Source organism: Caretta caretta, chromosome 1, assembly GCF_965140235.1.
Source record: "Caretta caretta isolate rCarCar2 chromosome 1, rCarCar1.hap1, whole genome shotgun sequence".
NCBI classification, from domain to species: Eukaryota; Metazoa; Chordata; order Testudines; family Cheloniidae; genus Caretta; species Caretta caretta.
The window spans coordinates 351326032-351340592 of NC_134206.1; positions in this window are offsets into that span (position 1 = coordinate 351326032).

The following is a 14561-nucleotide window of genomic DNA, read 5'->3' on the forward strand; positions in this document are numbered from 1 at the left end:
TCTAGTCAACTATTCATGATTCCTCGCCTCCAAATTTGGGGCTGTTTTTCCATTCAAAAAAACTTTGCCTTTCCCTTTCATTAACAAACATTGCTTTGTTAAGGATGCTGAACTAGTGTACATCAGTCCAGTTCCATAGACTTCAATGATATTCTGTGCCCTACAATTGAGGGAAGTCATTTTATGCTGTTCAGGTTAGAAGAAATCCTGGTGAGGGTAAATTTTGCACCTTAAAATCATTCTAATTCTGGCTAAAAAAGTTTGTCGAAGAAGGGGCTTGCAGAATGCCCAAGGTTGATAAGACTTACAATTAATCCCACAGCAATCTGGCCATTGAAGAAGTTTTTTTTAACTCTGTCTCTCTTGTGCTTTTTCCTTTTCTTTATTAGCTGAAGTCTCACACGAGACCCAGTTCTCTTGGCTGTTCATTGGATGGAGCTGCAATGGCTGATGGTTCCCATTGATTACACTGTATATTAGATAGCAGCAGCTGTGGGTAGAGGTGCAGAAAGGTTTTCTCTAACCCAGGTTGGCTAAAGTGCCTTCCTTCAATCTCAAGTTGAGGGAACTGTCCTCCTTTACACTGGATCAGCATCTACCCATCAACTTGAAAATATATAGAAAAGGGAAATGCAAAGGTTCATTGAATGAAAATCAAAGAGCCGCAATTTCAGAGGCGAGGACTCATGAACTGAGCACTGTACTGACATCTGAGACCTTGACATGCATTTTTAAAGTGAAGCCAATCTTCAAGATTGGAACATCTAAGCCTAGTAAAAAGTTACTACTGTTCTAATAATACACCTCTTTGGCCATATAAAACATGAGGTGTGTTTTGTGAAGTGCTTTGAAATGCTTAGATCAGAGGAAGCTTCAGACAATCCACCCTTCATGTTACAAGTCTACCTGTTTGCCAAGGGGGGAAACGGAGGCACATTCAGGTGACGGTCAGACAGGGTGTGATTGGCAGAGTCAGAAATGAACCCCAGTAGTTGGGACTACTCATGCCAAACACTTACCTCTATCTCTTGAACCCTACTGGATACTTACCATTCATGGCTTCCAAAGACATCAGTTACCAGAGAGTAACTCTTGGAGAGGCTCATTCTGGTTATTTTTTTATTTTGTTTTGATGTTTTTTGGGAGAAATTTGGGGATAAACATCTTCTCACCTAAGTGTGAACAACGATTGTCCATCTAGAGTCTTGCCATGCACTTTAACTCCCTTTCTTTGAAGGTGTTGGCTCCGTAGTGGGTATTTCCACTTGAGCAGATTTAAATTCTCTTGTACCAAAATTTGTATTACTACGCCGCACGTGAACAAACTTGAAATATACACACTTGTAACTCCTTTGGACCATTATTATCCTCATGTATAAAGAAGGCCATGTTAGCGAAACAAGCTACCCTGTGTGTTGTTTAACAAACGTGAAGGAATTCATTACCATTGGGTTACTCTGACCATTAGAGAGATGTGTAAAGAGTAAACAAAGAATGAATTTACTGCGGAGGTGGATTATCGAGCAATTAAATTACCAGCAGAGCATCTGACTCTGTATAAGCAGAAGCCACCCTTTCTCTAGCCTTTTTATGAGGGACACAGGCAATTTGCGGGGCTAGGTTGTAAGATTTCTGGGTTTGCCTTTTGCATTGTGATTTTATGTTTGTAAGCAGAGTATGGATTATTGTTTGCTCCCTGGTACAATATTCTGGTTGGCTTCTACCTCATCATTTCTGCTGCTGAATCCTGCCAAGCGAATTGCAATTATGCCCCTTTCAAGGTGAAGGATTATAGCAGCATGGCGGAAGCTATGTTCTGACAGCTAATAAGAGGCGTCCTGCATCTTGGCAGGGGGTTCGACCTGATGAGCCTTGCAGTTCCTTCTAACCCCCAGGTCCGATGACATGTATTTGAAAGAAGCCTTATTAAGGGTGCAGGAACAAACCACCTCGAAGTGCAGAAAGATTAGCAAATATGGCAGGTGACCAACTTGGCTAAACAGAGAAATCTTCAGTGAGCTTAAACGCAAAAAGGAAGCTTACAAGAAATGGAAACTTGGACAGATGACTAGGGAGGAGTCTAAAAATATTGCTCAAGCCTGCAGGCGTCTAATCAGGAAGGCCAAAACATGACTGGAGTTGTGAAGGGATGTGTAGGGTAACAAGAAGGTTTCTATACGTAGCAAGAAGAAGAAGGTCAGGAAAAGTGTGGGACCCTTAATGAATGGGGGTGGCAACCAAGTGACAGATGATGTGGAAAAAGCTGACGTACTCAATGCTTTTTTTGCCTCAGTCATTCCAGACAAGGTCAGCTTCCAAACTGCTGTCCTGGGCAGCACAGTATGGGGAGGAGGTGAGCAGCCCTCAGTGGTAAAAGAACAGGTTAAGAATTATTTAGAAAAGCTGGCTATGCACAAGTCCATGGGTCCAGATCTAAGCGTCCGAGGATGCTGAGGGAATTGGCTGAGTGATTGCAGAGCCATTGGCCATTATCTTTGAAAAGTCACAGCGATCTGGGGAGATCCTGGATGACTGGAGAAAGGCAAATATAGTGCAAATCTTTAAAAAGGGGAAGAAGGAGAACCCAGGGAACTACAGAACGGTCATAGATTGGATGAATGGACTATAAGGTGGATAGAAAGCTGGCTAGATAGTCGGGCGCAAGTGGTATTGATGACTAGCTGGCAGCCAGTATCAAGCAGAGTGCCTCAGGGATCAGTCTTGGGACCGGTTTTGTTCAACATCTTTATGAATGATCTGGATGATGGGAGGATTGCACCCTCAGCAGGTTTGCAAATGACACTAAGCTGGGGGAGAGGTAGATACACTGGAGGGTAGGGATAGGGTCGAGAGTGACCAAGACAAATTGGAGGATTGGGACAAAAGAAATCTGATGAGGTTCAACAAGGACAAGTGCAGACTTCTGCACTTAGGACAGAAGAATCCCATGCACCGCAAGAGGCTGGAGACCGACTGGCTAAGCAGCAGTTCTGCACAAAACGACCTGGGGATTACAGTGGACGAGAAGCTGGATATGAGTCAACAGTGTGCCCTTGTTTCCAAGAAGGCTAAGGGCCTATTGGGCTGCATTAGTAGGAGCATTGCCAGCAGATCGAGGGAAGTGATCATTCCCCTCTCTTCCGCACTGGTGTGGCCACATCTGCAGTATTGTGTCCAGATTTGGGCCCCACACTGTAGAAATGATGTGGAGAAATTGGAATTGGAAAGTCCAACGAAGAGCAACAAAAATGATTCAGGGGCTGGGGCACATGACTGATAAGGTGAGGCGGAGGGAATTGGGCTTGTTTAGTCTGCAGAAGAGAAGAGTGAGCGGGCATTTGATAGCAGCCTTCAACAACCTGAAGGGGGGTTCCAAAGAGGATGGAGCTCGGCTGTTCTCAGTGGTGGCAGATGACAGAACAAGGAGCAATGGTCTCAAGTTGCAGTGGGGGAGGTCTACGTTGCATATGAGGAAACACTATTTCACTAGGAGGGTGGTGAAGCACTGGAATGGGTTACCAAGAGAAGAGGTGGAATCTCCATCCTGAGACACTTTTAAGGCCCGTATTGACAAAGCCCTGGCTGGTATAATTTATTTAATGTTGATCCTGCTTTGAGCAGGGGGTTGGACTAGATGACCTCCTGAGGTCTCTTCCAACCCTAATCTTCTATAAGTCGATGACTCTATGATTCTGGAGAGGCCAGGCCCCTCCCACCAAAGTGTGGAGACAGAAGAAGGTACCAGGCTGGGGTGATTGTGAAATGGGATCGTGCTGTGCTTCAGTGTGTGCCAATCCCCTGGTCACGGTGGCGAGATGGACACAGGGAAGGGTGTGAGGAACAGACTGGCTGGGTCACAGCCCTGAATGCGACAAGCACAGGTCACAGTGGACATGCGTCTTTGCCAGTGGATACCCCACCAGCAGCCCCAATGCAGCTCTGCACCCACTGGTCTCTTCACCTGGACAGTCAATGGCCTGTATTTTTAGCTGACTTGGCACAAGTGAAAATTGTCCTGAGCCCAAAATTAGAGGCCTTTGAAAAGAGAAGCCCGGGTGTGGCCAGCATCGTGGGCCAGGCCGTGCTGCAGGTGTCGGCTCCCTGGCGTGTGAGTGTACCTTGCTGACCAGGTAAAGGAGCGTGATCCTAGTGAGTCACAGGGAGACTCCTTACCCTGTTCTCTGTAACAAGGATTGAATCAGGCTGAGGCAGGAAGAAGGAAGGGCAGGTCCCAGTCACAGGACCACACAGCTAAAGGAGGGAGCCGGGCGTGTTTTATCCCTGCTGAGTGCTGACTAAAACCCTCCCTGTGCCGGGCTTTGCCCTCGGGCACCCTCTAGCAGTCCCTCACCCCTGAGCTCAACCCTGGCTCCACCCCGCTCCTCCTTGGCCCCCTTCTCCCTCTGCCTCCAGATGTGTGATCCCCCTGCCCCCGTGCAGTCAGTTACCGCCCCCAGCTCAGACCCTGCCCAGCCCCCACAATTTGCCCCCCTTAACCATTTTAATCACCAGCCAGCACAGCAGCATCAGCAGATGTTACTGATCAATGAGCACGCTCACGAGGAGCCAAGCAGCGCTCAGCACCTGGCCGGCCAGCCGCACCGTTAGCATCCTAGTGACAGGGAGCCTGCTATTGCCTGGGGCCATGGGCCTGTGATCCTGTGGACATGGGGGGCTTGGAGTCCCCTGGGCTCCATCTGGAGGCTGTTGGGTCCGATCCTGTTCGGGTTGGGTGGGGGGGGGCGGAGGCCAATACACTTGCCCCATTTTTGCACCCCAGTAGCTCTATGCCCTCGGCGGCTGACCCATTCGCCCCTCCCTCGTTACCGCCCTGCCTGTGGTAGGGTTGGATTTCTGTTCCTGCAACCTATCCCAGGTGACCTTCTTCTCAACGTGTCTCTGTTTCTAGGCCGATCAAACAGAGAGAGTCAGGGTGTGAAGGCTGGAAGTTCTTCAGCAACCTCAGGACTCCCGAGTTCAAAGCCCCTCACAAACACTCGCTGGTGTTTCACATACGCAAAGGGTTCTAGTCTTAGAATATTAATAAATGGTTGTTGGGATTAGACACCTCTGCACTGAGTAACACAGTCACTTTAACAATTTGGAGGCCAAGCTCTCATGGCGTTCTGTTAATCACGTCATAACTGAAAGCCACACAACTTGGGGCTATTTCGTTTTCATTCAAATGAAGTTTTGCATTTGGTATTTTTAAAACATTTTAATTGGAAAATGAAGGCGCCCCCTTGGTGTCAATCAGCATGGTTGCTTCAACTTCACAGAGGTTCAGGGCCTCACAATCAAAGGAAGACTCCTCGGCCTCATTCCCTGGTTATGGAACCCACCCATGCAGAAATCTGTTTGCTGGGCTCCGTCAGCTGTGCTGTCTCACAAGATGTCCTTTTCTTGGCTGCTCCTGGATGAAGAGATCCTGACAAAAAAGAGCACTGCTTCCTCTCGGTCTCCGCCATCCCTCCCCTTGACCCATCAGCAAACCAGGTCTAGGCAGCCCTTTGAGACGACATTGGTCCAATGTTAGTGTTAGGGGCTTATTCCTTCACCCACTTACTTCCCTGGTTCTTCTCGCATGAACAGACAGCTATAATACCCAATTGACAGGGAATGAGGAACTGAGTGCGACAGACCCGTGGAAAAAGTCAGGGAACTCAGTACGTTCAGTGTGATGGGCGTCCTGGAGAAAGGTCGTTGGACACGGCTGATTTGGCGTTAGTGCTGACCCCAGTGAGGGAAAACACAAGGCAGGATTATAGGAAGGACCGTTTGAGGGGATTGAAGGGGTGAATGCCGTCACACATGACATAAGGAAGCCCAGCAGCAGAGGAACAGTGCAAACCATGCATATGAATAGATTAAAGCTTCCTCTGAAAGGGAGAGGGCAGAAAATTTAATTTGTTGTGCAGGTGAAGAAACCTTGGATTTGGTCAGGGAGAGCAGAGCAGAGAATCCCCTAGAAAGCACTGAGGTCAGGGCAGGTTAAAATCCACGCCCAAAGCAGGAAACGCTGGCCCTTTCAAAGCACCGCAAAGAGGCACAGAGTTGCTGGCGTTTTACAGGGATACCCTGGGTCGGACGCATACAGGTTAAGTTTACAAAGGGTGGCATGTTTGGGCTCTGCCCAGAGCCAAGAGCCCACTGGTCATCACAATCGTTGTAAAGCATATGAACAGATTATGTTTAATTATCTGATAATTACACAGATAATGATGTATCTGTTCTAGAAATCTTGTGCTTAATGTTAGGGGGCTTATTCCTTCACCCACTTACTTCCCTGGTCCTTCTCGCATGAACAGAGATCAACAATACCCGAAGTCCAAAGGTGCAAACAATTCAATATTTATTGAGGTGAACTTCCAGCCAGCATGATTCCAGTTTCCTTCCTTAGTGTCACCCTTCCCAGCTCTGACTCCACAGAGGCTTACCTGTGTCCCTGTTCCCATTTCCCCCTTTAGCTAACCATGCTTCCAATTTCCCCACCCGCATTCTCTGCTCCCATTTCCCCCCCACACACACACCCACCCACTTCCTGATTGATTGCAGACTATATAGTAAAACTTGAGTTCTGCTTAGCTATACCTGAACCAATCATTTTACTGAAATGTAACTAACCAATCCTAACATAGTGTAACATGATTATGTAACCAATTATATCCCACCACCTTCATTAGTTTACACCCAGCAAAATGTATTGTACAGCAGACAGGAACAATCACAGAACCAAAGAGACATTGTACAGACAAACAATGGGGAAATGGGGACTACAGTGATAGAACAAACACAGAAATGAGGATTTCCCATCCCAGCTATTGATAAGTGAGTTCTTGCCAGACAGGATGCTATCTAACGAAGTTTCCTTTTACATCTTCTAGGCACTTCCCGTTCTCTGGAGGCAATAGGCATTATCAGGACAGGACTGTATTCCTAACAGCCCAAGAGCACCTTATTTTGATGTGACTCGTTTGGAATGTGAGGATGTGACCGGTCGCTTCCCAGCTTATGGCTGCCTCTGCTCCCTTGCCAAAGGCCTTAGCCTAAGAACAGGGCCTCAGACTGTCACAGTAAGAGAAGGACCTTACACTGGCAGACACTGATTTTGATTCTTTCTTTTATACCTCGCACCAGCCAAGTGATAAGAACACACCTAAATTCTTAGAGTATAGGCCTTTACAGACAGGCCTTAATATCTATATCCTAACACTTAATGTCTGGGAGTTAAGGCAGGTCAGAAAAAGGGATGAACTTGCTCCTGTCAGTCAGGAGGGAAGAGACCTGCCTTTGTCGCACTCAAGGTGGTCCTGTGTTTACTGGGTATTTTCTGCTTCAGAAAGCAGGCCTGTCCACAGACAGAGCCGAATGCTAATCAAGAGCTTGTGAAATCACCAAGAAAGAGGCACACAGGAAAAAAACCCAACAACCAGCAGGGCAGCACCCTGTTTATGAGTAAAGACCATGGAGCGTTGGAACATCCCTGGGGGGCAGAGTTTATCCCTCCCCCTGGCATCCTTCATCGAGCACACAAGCTGATAGCGTCGCTTCCCTCATGAAAAACAGAGCACAGCTAGGCCTGGCTGCAGAACATTGCAAGGGCTCCGGCTGAGAGTTAGTTACATAGGTCCAGGTTTTACAATGCAAGTTCTGCTTTTATCTGATATGTAACCATTGGTTTCCAGTATTCCTATTTGCTACCATTTGACTCTCTTTGTTAAATAAACTCTGCTTGTTTTCACTCTGAACGTGCCTAAGGGCTGTGTGTGAAGCGGTGCCGTGATGTCAGGTGGAGCTGGTAAGGTGGGCTGTGCTGTTCCTTTGGGAGCAGTGAACCATACGAGTGTCCAGTGGAGCAGATTTGCACGCTCCAGGGAGCTCTTCGGAGGGCTTGGGGGTTGAGGTGGGCCTCTTGCTATCCTCCACAGCACTTGAGACTCCTCCCAGCTCGGTATCATCTGCAAACTTTATAAGTGTACTCTCTGTGCTATGATCTAAATCATTGATGAAGATATTGAACAGAATCAGATCCAGAACTGATCTCCGGGGGATGCAACTTGATGTGCCCTTCCAGATGGAGTGTGGACCCCTGCTAAATACTCTCTGGGAATGGTTTTCAACCAGTTATGCACCCACTTTATCCTAGCCCCATCTAAGATGTATTTTCCTCGTTTCTTTATGAGAAGGTCAGGCAAGAGTGTATCAAAAGCCTTATGAAAAATTAAGATAGACCACATCTACTGCTTCCCCACTATCCACGAAGCTTTTCAATCTGTAAAAGAAATCGATTAGGTTGTTTTCACAGATCTTGTTTTTGATGTGTCCATGCTGTTACTTATCACCTTATTATCTCTAGGTGTCTGGAAATTGATTCCTTAATTATCTCCTCCATTCTGTTTCACAACTCCTGTAGGTGACTTTGGCGTAGTTTCGTTTTGCTATCTGGGTAGAACTGAGGTAGGCAGAAGTAAGGCAGTCAGTTGTGTTTGCAACATGCTTGTGAAATCAACTTTTGGTCCTGTCATTTCACCAAGGAGTGGAGGTTTATGATGGCCAGTAGATGAATACATGAGGGAAGAGAGTCAGAAGAAGATGAATTGAACTGAGTTTTCTTGGTGCAATGACATCCAACACCTCAATGTGAAGCTGAATTGTTTTGCCCCATTGCCCTAAATCTTGTCAGCTCATCTCCAGCATTGCAAAGTGAGTATAAAGTTGGTCAAGTCAAGGAGGAGAGCTGGTTGAATTTACACCTCTCACTAGGTTGAGTTAACATTACTTTGTTAAAACAGGTAAGGCAAGGGGGACCTGCACCCCAGTACAGGAAACCCAACAGAATGCTGTAAACTACTTCAAAGGCTGAATTCTCCTATCGCTCCAGGGCTTCAAAAAGTCACCTCTTGAGAAGTGCCTGAAGCTGCTGGCTCTTCAGGGATGAATTGTATCCAGGGCAATGTTGAAAGAAGGAGGGATGAACAAGGAGAACCAGAAGACGGATATTATGATGCATCAGCATTTTTAATGCGAGTGACATTTGCAATATACAGGTACAGGAAAAATACAAGAGCAGAAAGAACGTAATTTCAGTTTTTCAAGAAAGGCTGTGACCGATCACCCACCTCAATGGGACGTTCTTCACACAAGATGTGCTTTTTTCTTGTTGCAGCTGCAGAGGTGGACAAACATGTCCCCTTCGCAACCATTTTCAGTAACTTTTATTCCCTCAGTCAGTGGGAAGTGAGACAATGGAATACAGAAGAAGAGGACTGCTCAACTTCTCAGTTAAATGTCTGGCGCAGAGAAGGTCAAAGCGACAGTGTAAGGATACGTATTGATGGAAAGGATAGAACAGACGGGGTCTAATTGTGCTTCACAGCCAGGTCACATTTTCCCATGCTCAAGGGAGTTAAAATGATAATAAATGTAACTGATCCTTGTCTGAAGGCCCCTATTTTCTTTAAACTGCGGAATAAGTATAAACAGCCTGCGTGTTATTCAGAATGAGTCCACAGGTGAAAGCGAGAATCAGCACTTGTCTGGCAAAGCCTTGGCAGAAAGAGTCATAAAGCGTAACATTAGAAATGCAGCATGGTTATCAGACCCAGGTGCTCAGCACACACAGCTCCTACTGAACTCAACTGGAGCCAAGTTTGCACAGCACTTCTGAAAGCCATGCCCAAAAGGTCAGGGGTGAATCTGTTTCTTGCTGTTCAATTCCTGGTTCTTCCTTCATCCACGGAACTTCTTGCTGGGTTTAACATGGCCCACAGCTTCCACTGAGGTACCTATGGCGAGATACCCTGGAACCACATATTCCCCCAGAACCATAACCACCCAGGGAACTGCCTAATTCCCCATAACCACCGTATCCCCCTAAACCAGACAATCCTCCGTACTGGCCTCCAGAGCCGTACAATCCCCCCAAACCGAATGAGCCTCCGAAACCGGCTCCGACCACAGGTGCTCCTATGGCTCCCACTCCAGTGTGCTGAGGGAAAGTGCTGAGAATTGGCCCCGGGAGGGTCACAACAACCGGTGAGGGTCTGATCAGCACTTCGGAGTCAGGGCACTGCCGAATGCACGGCACGTTGTAGCTGTCAGTGACTGGACTGGGCCGGGCCACCCCGCATTCTGGATTGCACAGGCTGGAGAAACTCATCTTTCAGGGATGGAGGTAAACCTGAAAGACACACCAGGGACATCAGGAAGTATTGTTGACTCACAAGCTTTTGGAAAATCAAAGAACTACACTGTGATACTAGAATCAAGTGGTTTTCACACAGAGGTTAAATCCTCAAACGACAGGAAGTGATTACCGTGGTCCCAGTCCTGTTCTCTTTGAGTAATGTCTAAAATCAACACAGAATCCCAGGGGTCCAGCACAGAAATTGTGACACTTCTTCTAGTCAGTGTTTTTCAGAAAAAGCCATTGAGAGGGCTGAGGGGGCCGGCTGGAAGGGAAGTTTAGTGCAAGTGGACAAGAGGTGTAGAAAGAGAATATAGGAAGAAATACATGGCCATGAAGACAGGGACTTCGTCCACTCTTCCTTTCTCTCTGGGGCCCACACGAGCTTTGAAGCTTCTCTTCCACCAGCCCTTGTACCTTCTCTTTACTCTAGTCCCTGGTGTGTGTTTCAGGTTTACCTCCATCCCTGAAAGATGACTTTCTCCGGCCTGTGCAATCCAGAATGTGGGGTGGCCCGGCCTAGTCCAGTCACTGGCAACCACAACGAGCCATGCGTTAGGCAGTGCCCTGACTCCGAAGTGCTTATCAGACCCTCACTGGTTGTTGTGACCCTCCCGGGACCAATTCTCAGCGCTTTCCCTCAGCACACTGGAGTGGGAGCCGTAGGAGCACCTGTGGTCGGAGCCGGTTTCGGGGGCTCATTCGGTTTGGGGGGATTGTACGGCTCTGGAGGCCAGTACGGAGGATTGTCTGGTTTAGGGGGATATGGTGGTCATGGGGGATTCGGCGGTTCCCTTGGTGGTTATGGTTCCTGGGGAATATGTGGTTCCGGGGTATCTCGCCATAGGTACCTCAGTGGAAGCTGTGGGCCATGTTAAACACAGCAGGAAGATCCGTGGATGAAGGAAGAACCAGGAATTGAACAGCAAGAAACAGATTCACCCCTGACCTTTTGGGCATGGCTTTCAGAAGTGCTGTGCAAACATGGCTCCAGTTGAGTTCAGTAGGAGCTGTGTGTGCTGAGCACCTGGGTCTGATAACCATGCTGCATTTCTAATGTTACGTGCTGATATCAAGTGCTGATTCTCGCTTTCACCTGTGGACTCATTCTGAATAACACGCAGGCTGTTTACACTTATTCCGCAGTTTAAAGGAAATAGGGGCCTTAAGAGAGGCATCAGTTATATTTATTATCATTTTAGGTCCCTTGAGCAAGGGAAAAAGAGACCTTGCTGTGAAGGAGAATTAGACCCCGTCTGTTCTATCCATTCCATCTATACGTATCTTTAGCTTCTCGCTTTGACCATCTCTGCAGCAGACATTTAATTGAGAAGTTGCGTAGTCCTCTGCTTCTGTATTGCATTGTCTCACTTCCCACTGACTGAGGGAATAAAAGTCACTTAAAATGGTTGCGAAGGGGAATTGTTTGTCCACCTCTGCAGCTTCAAGAACAAAAAAGCACATCTTGTGTGAAGAACGTCCCATTGAGGTGGGTGATCGGTCACATCCTTTCTTGAAAAACTGAAAATACGTTCTTTCTGCTCTCGTATTTTTCCTGTACCTGTATATTGCAAATGTCACTCGCATTAAAAATTCTGATGCATCATAATAACCGTCTTCTGGTTCTCCTTGTTCCTCCCTCCTTCTTTAAACATTGCCCTGGACACAATTCATCCCTGTAGAGCTAGTAGCATCAGGCACTTCTCCAGAGGTGAGTTTTAAAAGCCCGGGAGCGATAGGAGAATTCAGACTTTGAAGTAGTTTACTGCATTCTGTTGGCTTTCCTGTACTGGGGTGTAGTTCCCCCTGGCCTTACCTGTGCCTCCTGCGGGTCCTGGCTCGCACCTCACCTCTTACCCTGACTCTGTGGACTCTTCCACTGGCTAATCCGTATGCGTCAGCTTGGAACCCTCCTGCCCGGACACTGCATCTGCCACCACATTCTCTTTGCCTTTAATATGGACAATTTCCATATCATGTTCCTGCAGCGCTGTGCTCCAGGGCATCCCTCTGGTATCTTTTTCCTCTGTAGCTTTGCATGGAGGGTGCAATCTTGGCAGTTCAACCTGGCGAGGAAAATACCTCTTTGTGGTGCTTTGAAATGGCCAGTGTTTCCTGCTTTGGGGGTGCATTTTAACCCACCCTGAACTCAGTGCTTTCTGGGGGATTCTCTGCCCTGCTCTCTCTGACCACATCCAATGTTTCTTCACCAGCAGAACAAATTAAATTGATTGCCCTCTCCCTTTCAGAGGAAGTTTTAATCTATTCAGATGCATGCTTTGGACTGTTCCTCTGCTGCTGGGCTTCCTTACGTCATGTGTGACGGCATTCACCCCTTCAATCCCCTCAAATGGTCCTTCCAATAACCCTGCCTTTTGTTTTCCCTCACTGGGGTCAGCACTAACGCCAAATCAGCAGTCTCAATCGACTTTTCTCCAGTACGCCCATCACACCAAACGTGCTGAGTTCCCTGACTTTTTCCAAAGGTCTGTCGCACACAGTTCCTCATTACCTGTAAATTCTCCTTAAAATGAGTGACGTACTCTCTTAGATGCTGCCCTCTTTCCTCAGCACAGACCTCCCCAGAACCTCCAGTCAAATCCAAGGCTCCCCTAGCCTGCTTCCCATACAGGAGATCAAAGAGGGCAAAAGCCAGTCAATTCTTGGGGAACACTTCTGTCCGCATTGAGCAAATAATGAAGTAAAGTGTCCCAATCAGTCTCGTGCCAGGTGACGTACGTTCTTAGCGTAGTTTTTAAAAGTTCCTTCAAAACTTTGTGCAAACCCACTCGTTTCTGGGTTATAGGAGCAGACTTTATACGCTTTGCACCACATTATTCCGTGGCCTTTTGAAAAACTACAGACATGGAATTTGCACCACAGTCTGTCAAGATTTCTGTGGGAAAAACTAATCTGTAAAAATGGCAAATAAAGCCGGAGCCACTGGTAAATGTATTCCAGAGCTTATTTAACCTGAAAGTTCCTTTTTTCCTAATATCATTGTTGCTAGGCAGATTTAGCACTCCCCATCCAGAAGCTTCTGGAATTGGGTATGGTAGTTTTGGATCTGCTCCAATCGGTTCCCTGTTGCTGGGGTCAGATTCCATGAGGGAAGGGGTGAGGGCAGCTGCTTTGCACCAGGCCCTGGGCTCTGTGCAGGCTGGGAGAAGCTAGGCCACAGAAGCAGGAAGCAGCCTGTTTGCCCGAACGCTGAAGTATTTTCTCGCAGGTGAGTGATTTTGTTACAACCCTCCAGCAGGGAAGCCTGGGAATGTTAATTACAGGGGAAATCGGGAGGGAAGATTAATTTCTTTTATTTTAATGGTGCACTTTGAATTTTTTTGATTTTAGCCCAACTGTTTTAAGTACATTGTCTCAACGAGTGTGAGTCACCAACTTTTCTGGTAACGTGATCATGGGGAAGAGTCATTTACGTAGTGCTCTTCTCAGTAACAGAGTTGGGTTTTGAAAATTGATATACTTCATGGGGTGGTTGGTTAACGAATTCTCTGACTGGCTAAGCGTGATTTCAGCAGAGGAGGAGGAAGAGTCTGCACAGATTCCAACTGAAGATTCCTGCAGCAAAGTGGAGGGAAGATGTTGCTTTTGACTCGGCAGACTGTCTAGATTTAGTGATCAGAGACTTTACCTGAGACTCCGGTAAACTCAAGCTTAGCTTTCAGTTCTGCTGTGATGCTGGTAAGCCAAGTGCCAACTCTGGTAAGCCAAGTGCCAGCTGAGAACTGACAAACTCTCAGCTGGAAGCCAGGCCAATTCACTTCTTCGCAAGAATAAAGGAAACTGATGGTTGAATGGATAAGAATCTATTTGGTGTTGAAATGTCCTGACAACTAATGGGATGGTGCATGCATTGTTTTCACCTATCTGTACCCAGTTAGAATGTAATAGCAAACATTTACATTGTGTATACCCCTGTAACTACATAACCCATCCAATGAGAAAGAAGCCTTGAGTTATGCAAATGAAGAAATTAAAGAGGAAGGTGTGAATTCTTCTGCATTTGAAAGCAAGTGGCCGTTGAGTGTTTTCATCAAAGACCTGACATGCATTCTTCTCTCTCTGCCATCAGAGAAAGAGCCCACATAGGCTGTGACTCTGTCAGCTTCTTTTCTGTGAGAAGAAACTATAAGTATGGACACAAGGAAAAATTCTTCATCTCTGGACAGGTTGGATTCTCACAGGCAGAATAACCGAATGAGAAGAAGAGTTACTCTGGGTAGCCCTAAAAGACTTTTGGGAAACTGCCAGTTTCCCATATGTCTACTACTTTTAGCAATTATAGACTGTGACAAACCTGTACATATATTTTTATCTGCTTTAACATCTCAATAACTCCCCTTCCTTTTTCTTAGCT